The sequence below is a fragment of the Chelonia mydas genome, chromosome 26 (assembly GCF_015237465.2).
Source record: "Chelonia mydas isolate rCheMyd1 chromosome 26, rCheMyd1.pri.v2, whole genome shotgun sequence".
Lineage (NCBI taxonomy): Eukaryota > Metazoa > Chordata > Testudines > Cheloniidae > Chelonia > Chelonia mydas.
The window spans coordinates 9,803,231-9,811,956 of NC_057859.1; the positions used below are offsets into that span (position 1 = coordinate 9,803,231).

The following is an 8,726-nucleotide window of genomic DNA, read 5'->3' on the forward strand; positions in this document are numbered from 1 at the left end:
TAGCAGCCTTCAACTACCTGAAAGGGGGTTCCAAAGAGGATGGACCTCGGCTGTTTTCAGTGGTGGCAGATGACAGAACAAAGAGCAATGGTCTCAAGTTGCAGTGGGGGAGGTCTAGGCTGGATATTAGGAAACACTCTTTCACTAGGAGTGTGGTGAAGCACTGGAATGGGTTACCTAAGGAGGTGGTGGAACCTCCATCCTTCGAGGTTTTTAAGGCCCAGCTTGACAAAGCCCTGGCTGGGATGATTTAGTTGGGGATTGGTCCTACTTTGAGAAGGGGGTTGGACTAGATGACCTCCTGAGGTCTCTTCCAACCCTAATCTTCTATGATTCTATGAGGTCAGCAAAAATACAATCCAGAAAAGTTTTAGATACCACAGAATCAAGTCAGCTGTGCATACTGAAGTATTCATACTAGAAGAAAGTAGGTAACTATTTCATACCCATTTTATAATGAATATTCACTGTCATGTATCAATCCCTCACTGTCAGGTAGCTTAATCAGCAGTCAGGTTTCTGACTGTCTCAGTGGCAAATGATAATTGGCATTTAACAGAACTGCAGAGCAAAAATAGCTTTTAAAACACCAGTAGGTATTTTTAAGCCACTCAATAAACCCACTTCTACTGTCCAATTACCTATCAATCAATAGTCTAAACATGTTTAGTGTTTTAACAAGGAGGTCATTTAGGTATTAAAATTCAGATTAATTAAATGGCAGCAAGGTTTTAACTCTTAGATATTCTAAATCTTGCCTGCTCTAAGAGACCTTTAACTAACATAACAATGGCCTCATAAAGTTTAATTTGCTGCTGAAATTAAATTGCAGATGAGATTAAAACATGCACTTTCAAATATTGCTGTAATATGATTGACTCAAGGGTCAGCGCTAGGTACAATAATCCAGAGGTATTGCGGCAGCACAGGAATGACTGAACAACAAGAGGGATCTTATTCTGAAGTATAAATTAAGTGTGATCTTGTGAAGTACTTTATTAATTATTATTTTGCATTGAGATAGCAGCTAGGAGCTCCAATCAGGGATCAGGAACTCATTGTGCCAATAGTGTATATACAGATAACAAAAAGCTGATCCTTGCCCTGGAAAAACCTACAGTTTGAGCTGGGCAAAACATTTTGGCATCTATTTCACTGAATTGTTGCATCTGAAACAAGCCTAGAACAAGTTGAAACATTTCATTTCAATGTTTTCTAAATTAAATGTTTCAATCTCACTTCAAAGAAGCTTGTCATTTAAAAATAATTTAGTTTAGTATTCAGATTTAAACTTTTTGAAGTTGTCATAAATATAAAGGGAAGGGTAAACCCCTTTAAAATCCCTCCTGGCCAGAGGAAAAATCCTCTCACCTGTAAAGGGTTAAGAAGCTAAAGGTAACCTCGCTGGCACCTGACCAAAATGACCAATGAGGAGACAAGATACTTTCAAAAACTGGGAGGAGGGAGAGAAACAAAGGGTCTGTGTCTGTCTGTATGCTGCTTTTGCCGGGGATAGAACAGGAATGGAGTCTTAGAACTTTTAGTAAGTAATCTAGCTAGGTATGTGTTAGATTATGATTTCTTTAAATGGCTGAGAAAGGAACTGTGCTGAATAGAATGACTATTCCTGTTTGTGTGTCTTTTTTGTAACTTAAGGTTTTGCCTAGAAGGATTCTCTATGTTTTGAATCTAATTACCCTGTAAGGTATCTACCATCCTGATTTTACAGAGGGGATTTCTTTACTTCTATTAAAAGTCTTCTTGTAAGAAAGTTGAATGCTTTTTCATTGTTCTCAGATCCAAGGGTTTGGGTCTGTGGTCACCTATGCAAATTGGTGAGGATTTTTACCAAACCTTCCCCAGGAAGTGGGGTGCAAGGGTTGGGAGGATTTTGGGGGGAAAGACGTGTCCAAACTACGTTTCCCAGTAAACCCAGTTAGAGTTTGGTGGTGGCAGTGGAGATCCAGGGACAAAGGATAAAATTAATTTGTACCTTGGGGAAGTTTTAACCTAAGCTGGTGAAAGTAAGCTTAGGAGGTTTTCATGCAGGTCCCCACATCTGTACCCTAGAGTTCAGAGTGGGGGAGGAACCTTGACAGAAGTGTTACAACAAAATGTTTTGTTCAGCCCAAAATAATTTTTTAAAACTGTTTAATTCACCAAAAGTTTCAAGTTTCAACCAATTTTGTCAGTTCAAACCAAACCAAACCCAAAACAACCCCACCCTGTTTTTGGAATTCCCAGAGAAACAAAAAAAATCTGTTATTCACACAACTACTTAAAATCAAGACCAAAAATGATCTCACATGCTCAACACAACACACTGAGTTCTCAGGGCCTGATTCTCATTTATACTCAGGTCCCTTTACACCATTCTGGCAGTGAAGATGCCTTGAAATGGGAGTAAAATATATTATTGAGTAAATCATATACTTATGGTCACTTAAGGCCCCTTTAGGTTGCCAGAGCAGTGAGAGTCTGTGTTGGACTGGAAGCTAAGTATAAAGCGAGAGACAACAGGCAGAAAAGCGTGGGAAAAACAAATGTATGTGGGGAACACAAACTAACTATGAGATCATGAACATCGTGATATTAGCCAAAATGGCCAGACATGCAACCCTATGCTCTCCATGTCCCTAAACTTTAAAGAGCCAGAAGCTGGGACTGGATGACAGGGGATGGGTCACTTGAAATTGCCCTGTTCTGTTCATTCCCTTTGAAGAATCTGACATTGGCTACAGTCATAAGAGGATATTGGACTAGACAGACCATTGGTCAGACCCAGTGAGGCCATTCATATGTTAGGCAGCAGCTCATGCTCCTACACTGGAACACGTGGTGAGAAGGGAACCCGTGTCTGGCTGTGCCTACCTCCCTGGATTGGCCTGACTCAGTCCACTGAACACTCCTCAAGCTGCAACCTGCCATCAGGCAAAACACACACTGGAGTCAAACTTTCCTATAGAATTGCCTCCTTCGTGATGGCAGACACCCAATCTGCTCAAGCTGTGTATGAGGACTGCGTCCCACACACTTGATTGCACCCCCAGCTTTGTGCCTGTGGCGGGCAAGAGCAGCACGCAGAGTCTCCTGGCGTCTTAGCGTCAGACCTGCTGGCTGCTTCCAGGGCATGTGCAACACAGTTTCAGGACAGGCAGGCAGCCTGCCTTAGCCCCGCTGCGCCACTGACTGGCAGCCACCTGAGGTAAGCCTGTGCCCCAACCCCTGCCCCAGCCCTGAGACACCCCCCAACCCAGAGCCCCCTCCTATACACCAAAGCCCTCATCTCTGGCCCCACCCCAGAGCCCGCACCCCCAGCCCAGAGTGCATACCCTTTCCTGCACCCCAGCCCTCTTCCCCAGCCCTGAGCCCCCCCCAACTCAAGCCCCAACCTCCTGCCCCAGCTCTGAGCCCCCACCAAACCTGAAGTCCCCTCCTGCACCCCAAACCCGCGGCCCCACCCCAGAGCCCGCACCCTCAGCCGCAGCCCTCAGCCCCTCCCACACCAAGCCTCTGCCCCAGCCCAGTGAAAGTGAGTGAGGGTGGGAGAGCGCGAGCCACCAAGGGACGGGGGAAATGTAGTGAGCAGGGGGCAGGGCCTCAGAGAGGGGTCAAGGCTAGAGTGTTCAGTTTTGTGCCATTAGAACGTTGGCAACCCTAGGGAGGGGACAGGTGGCTGGGCTGGGCTGGGGGGGTACGGCTAGGCTCTGGAGGAGAGAGGGGGTGGGTATCTGGGCTCTGGGGTTGAGGTGATGTGGGTGTCTGGCCCCATCAACTGGGCTTGCGGGAAGGCACAGAAACAGGAACTTCGTTGTCATAGGGATTTCTTTAACTCTCTACTCCTGGGGGAATTTCTATGTGTGTCTGTATTGTTAGAGACATACTAGGTTACAAGTCTTTTCGGTTCCAGGTATTTTGAAATAAAATTACAAAAATGGAAACTGGTGTGATTACGTAGTGTTATTCTGACAAATAAAATTTGCAGAATTTTAAAATATTGTGCACAGAATTTTTAGTTTTGGGGCACAGAATGCCCCCAGGAGTAATATGACTAAGCCCCTATTGCCAACCAACTGTTCAAAAATCAAGCTCCCAAAAATCAGGAGACTTGGGAAAGATACATTTCAGGTTATTTTCAAAGGGACTTCAGCACTTTGAAAAAAAATTAACCCCACATTTGAGAACGTTGATCTCAGAGTCCAAAGTTGGAGGCAGCCAAAATTAGAAGTCACTCTGAGCAGCTAGACCTGTGTGACTTGGCCAAAGCGACACACAACGAGTCAGCAACACAGCTGGGAGTAGAACCCTAGAGTTCAGACTTAATCTCTTATTCTTACCGCCCAACCAAGGTCATTAGGATACACCCTGCATGCTGTACCTAAACTTGTTTTCTGCAAAGAGAAATGAAGAGTGGCTATTCAGTTAATGACCTCACATGGAACTCCACCTCTCTGGATATACGGCCTGATACTATCTCCATTTATTTGGGTTGCGTCTTGGTGAGTGAATTCATCACGTTGGGTGGATAAAAGGGCACAGCAATATCAGACGATCATCATGTGTAACAAATAGCACGTCTTAGAGCTGTAAGTCTTAGAAAGGCTAACAGGAACAATAGGGCAAACTCACCCTTGGCCATAGCTATTTAAGCCAATGGAGTTGCACCAGGGACGAATGAGACACATTAAGATATTTATTCATTTTGTTGACAGTTTCATACTTCGGAAGCTTGTATAAGTGTATGGTCCCTGAGTCCAACATGACATGTTTATGAGAGATCCAAAATACTATTTTCGTCAAGGAGTTTTTCCTTCCCTGCATCCTGTGGAGAGAGATATTTACAATGGCTCTTGTGTGGTTTATTGCTAGAACACTTCACAAGGAGCATTCACGGACCTGGATTCAGTGTAGAACACATGCTGCACTTGAGGCACAGTGAATTAGACTCTGCCTTTAACCCCGTGCTCATCATCTAGGGTCTCTGAGCCAGATCAATCTATTTCACATTCTCTGACCAACACTTTTTTCTGACCAACCCGTATCTTGTCCTGCAAATTGCAACCAATCGCTGGACTAACACTGGTCCACTGAGAAGGCAGCTGATATGGAGCCATCTTTGTGTTTGTTAATAAAGAAATTTTTCTTAACTCATTGGCTGAGATGGATCAAAACTATTTTAGCATTTACAACATCCAAGGAGGAGTGATAGGAGAAGATAAATGTGTAAACAGGAAAACCCTAGGAATAGCAGCTTGGTTTGTCAAGGCACAAATTAAGAGTGAGTAAGGAGTCCAGAAGCTTGTCACACCACTGTGCAAATTGGCTGGACCATGGTTCCAGTTATATGCGGGAACATGCAGGTGTCGCATCCCTCCAGGGGGATAGGGTGTAAAAGGGAACGGACAAAGCTTTGGGTCTTGCCCTCCGATGCACCAGCCAGCATAACTGAAACAATACATATTTATACAGCCCGTATAAGCCAGTTGATGCCTCAGAGCAGGGAACGCAACTAAGCCTTGATGGAGGCGTTTCTAAGCTATGCTGACTTCCATGGCTAGTCCTGTGATAATGCAGCTTACACACCAGCTTTACTCAGGATTGTGTCCAGCGTCACAATCTAGTACAAAGGCATCAGTAGCCCCTGTCCGTAATTTGAACCTGTTGTGCGTCGAACCCTGAAGTTGCAGCTACATAATCACAACTTCTTCCTGATTGTGAGGTTTACGTTCCCTTTGAAAAGCATTCACGCTAGGCTTGGCTTTTACCTTCCTGCCTCTCAGGGGTTGCCATAGCTGAAGCCTATACATCAAAGTAGGGGGTGTTTTAAGAGAGTTCAGTTAGACAGTGATTGAAATTTTTGCATGCCCCATTATATTAAGTAGTTGGCATGCTATGTGATGAGAGATCACTGGAAACAGAGTGCAATTCATCCCTTGTTTTGGAGCGGAGAGGGGAAGGGAAGTCAAATAATAGACTAAGGGAGAAACCAGTCGTTCTTTAGCATCCTTTGTGGGCGCACTTCGGTTGTGCGTGTGCTATTGGGATATTCATCAAAATGGCAGATTGCTTTGTTGTTCATTAATCCTGACGCTCACCTGCTCCTAATGGAAAGTATATGGGTTTTATTCCTTGTGCGGAATAATACGGGGGGGGCAAAGTGCGTGAGGCACTCTCTTTTACTGGACCTACTTCTGTCAGTGAAAGAGAAACTTTAAAGCGAAACAGAGCTCTAAAGCTCGTCTTACACTGACAGAAGTTGGTCCAGTAAAAGATATTACCTCACCCACCTTGTCTCACTAATATCCTGGGACCAACACAGCTATAACAACATTGCAAACACCACCACATGGGATTATATCATGCCGCATCAAATCTGCAGCCACTTGGAACTTCAAGGTGACATCAGGGATGGATCCCAATTCCTCTTCCTGTTACTTATTATTTTTATGGGGGTAATGCCTAGGAGCCCCAGTCACGGATCAGGAACCCATTGTGCTAGGTGCTGTACCATTGCAGAACAAACCCTGCCACCCAAGAGCTCATAAACTAAGTAAAACAGATCCACCAACCACTTGAGTGATAGTGAATCTCTTTTTGCCATTAGTAGTACAGAGCTTCAACATACAGTTAAGCAATTGCAGTTCAGGCCAATGGTACTGCACACACCTGCTGGCTCATTAGAAAATATTTTTTCTTCTCTACTCTAACCGGAGAATCTGAAGATAGTGGCTCACACTTTTTGTTTAAGGGTGCATTGATAACTAGTTTACAAAAAGGAGTTAGTAAGTGGTTAAGAGAGGTTATAAGCATATTACACACAAGCACATCAGTAGAAGGGGTTATAGATGGTCATAAACAACCTATGGGCCTGTTGGACTGCGCAGTATACAGTAGCAGATCTCAACCTTCTCCCTAAAGGAACCCCACCAGACAGTCCAACCCACCTAGTCAAGATCTAGCTTGGATTTCCCCACCCCTTTCACCATATGCAAAGGGCAGAGCGGTCACAATCCCCTGACTCCTTCTCCCTTCCAGTCATAGAATATCAGGGTTGGAAGGGACCTCAGGAGGTCATCTCGTCCAACCCCCTGCTCAAAGCAGGACCAATCTCCAACTAAATATCCCAGCCAGGGCTTTTTCAAGCCAGGCTTAAAAAAACCGCAAAGGATGGAGATTCCACCACCTTCCTAGGTAACCCATTCCAGTGCTTCATCACCCTCCTAGTGAGAAAGTTTTTCCTAATATCCAGCCTAAACCTCCCCCACTGCAACTTGAGACCATTACTCCTCGTTCTGTCAAGAGCCCCTTCATCTATAACAACTGATCGATCCTTTATTAAAATATGCATTAATTTTATACCTGTACTCTGCATAGCAAGTGTGATCAAATCCATTTGGTAAGCCCTACAGCCCCCGGCAGGGTAAGTGGCATTACACTCATTTTATAGCGAGTTAAACCAAGACAAGAAACGTGCTGGATGAAATCTTAGCAGCGGCAAAACTGGGACCAGAATCAGGGACCCCAGAGAGGTGCCGGCCTCAGCTCTCTCATTCTCCCATGTGAGATAGGTGCTTGTTGAAAGCAATGCTCCTAGCTAGTAATTACAAATTCCACACACAACATATATTTGGGAAGGAAGGAGATTACCAGACAGGGCTTCTCCCCAGATGCTGCCATGGCCAGTCTCTTGCATGGGGGTGTATTGTCTTAATACCAGCAAGGACACAAACAGAAAAACACAGTCTTAACTGAGGCCTTACTTTCAGGTTTTAGCTTCACCCCTCTCATGGGCCTCTGGCAGCTGCTCCATTCTGACCAGCTCTATGCCCTCTCTGGGGCAGCAGACTCAGGGCTCTCTCCCTCAGCACCTGGCCCCTTCCTCCAGGGTACCCCCCCAGACATTAGCTCGATTCCCCCGTGGCTCTTCCATTCCTGGAACAGCCTCCCTCAATCAGTCCCTCCTTTTCCTGCCCACTAAAGGCACTTTATAAGCTCAGGTATAGCCTAGCCCTCTTTAATTGGCTGGATTGGACTCACCTGCTCTGGGCAGGGAACTGAGTCTAGTCTATTCTATTCACAGGGATCAGCTACCCTGCAACTGAGGGGGACTGTTTAGCTGACCTGGGGAGTGTGGGAGGAAGCGTTATCATTTTATTTATTCAACCATGAGAACTTTATACATTAGGCTCCCTATAATCAGCCGTAACAGCCCACCAGCTGCCATGGCTGCATGAGGACCTTGCTTTAATTTATTTGCATTGTCATCTGAGATAGAGGCATACACTACAAAAAGCCCCTAGAGTGTCATAAACACATTGCTAAGACTGAATCTCTATTCAAAAATCCCTCGGTGGAAGAGGGGAAACAAACATTACTGCAACTCCCAGCTACAGAAATGACAAAGGATAAATTACACTGAATAGGGAGAAAGTTTCAAAAGAAATGTTCTCACGGAGGTAGCAGCAATCAATTTTTGGATGATTTACTTATATTTAAATTAGATGCGTGTCTGTGGGGTGAGGTGGAGGGAAATGTTTGGATGTTTTTGAAAATTTGACTTGAGTGACGGTGGCAGCTGCCAGGCTGACAACTCCTTCCGAAAAAGAACTCCAGGTAAGCTTGAAAGTTTGTCTCTTGAATCAGAAGTTGGTCCAATAACAGATATTACCTCCCCCACCTTCTCTCTCGCTGATACCCTGGGACCAACACAGCAACACCACCACTGC

At 45.0% G+C, this 8,726-nt stretch overlaps 1 long non-coding RNA gene across 1 annotated transcript in view; it reads right to left on the minus strand.

Moving 5' to 3' along the window:
* The window catches only part of LOC122463886, a 185,777-nt gene extending 177,879 nt beyond the window's left edge, over positions 1-7,898 (minus strand). Inside the window, exon 1 of the long non-coding RNA XR_006287607.1 lies at positions 7,761-7,898. This is a non-coding gene — a long non-coding RNA (uncharacterized LOC122463886). The remainder of the gene's footprint in view (positions 1-7,760) is intronic.
* Positions 7,899-8,726: the final 828 nt, after the last annotated feature.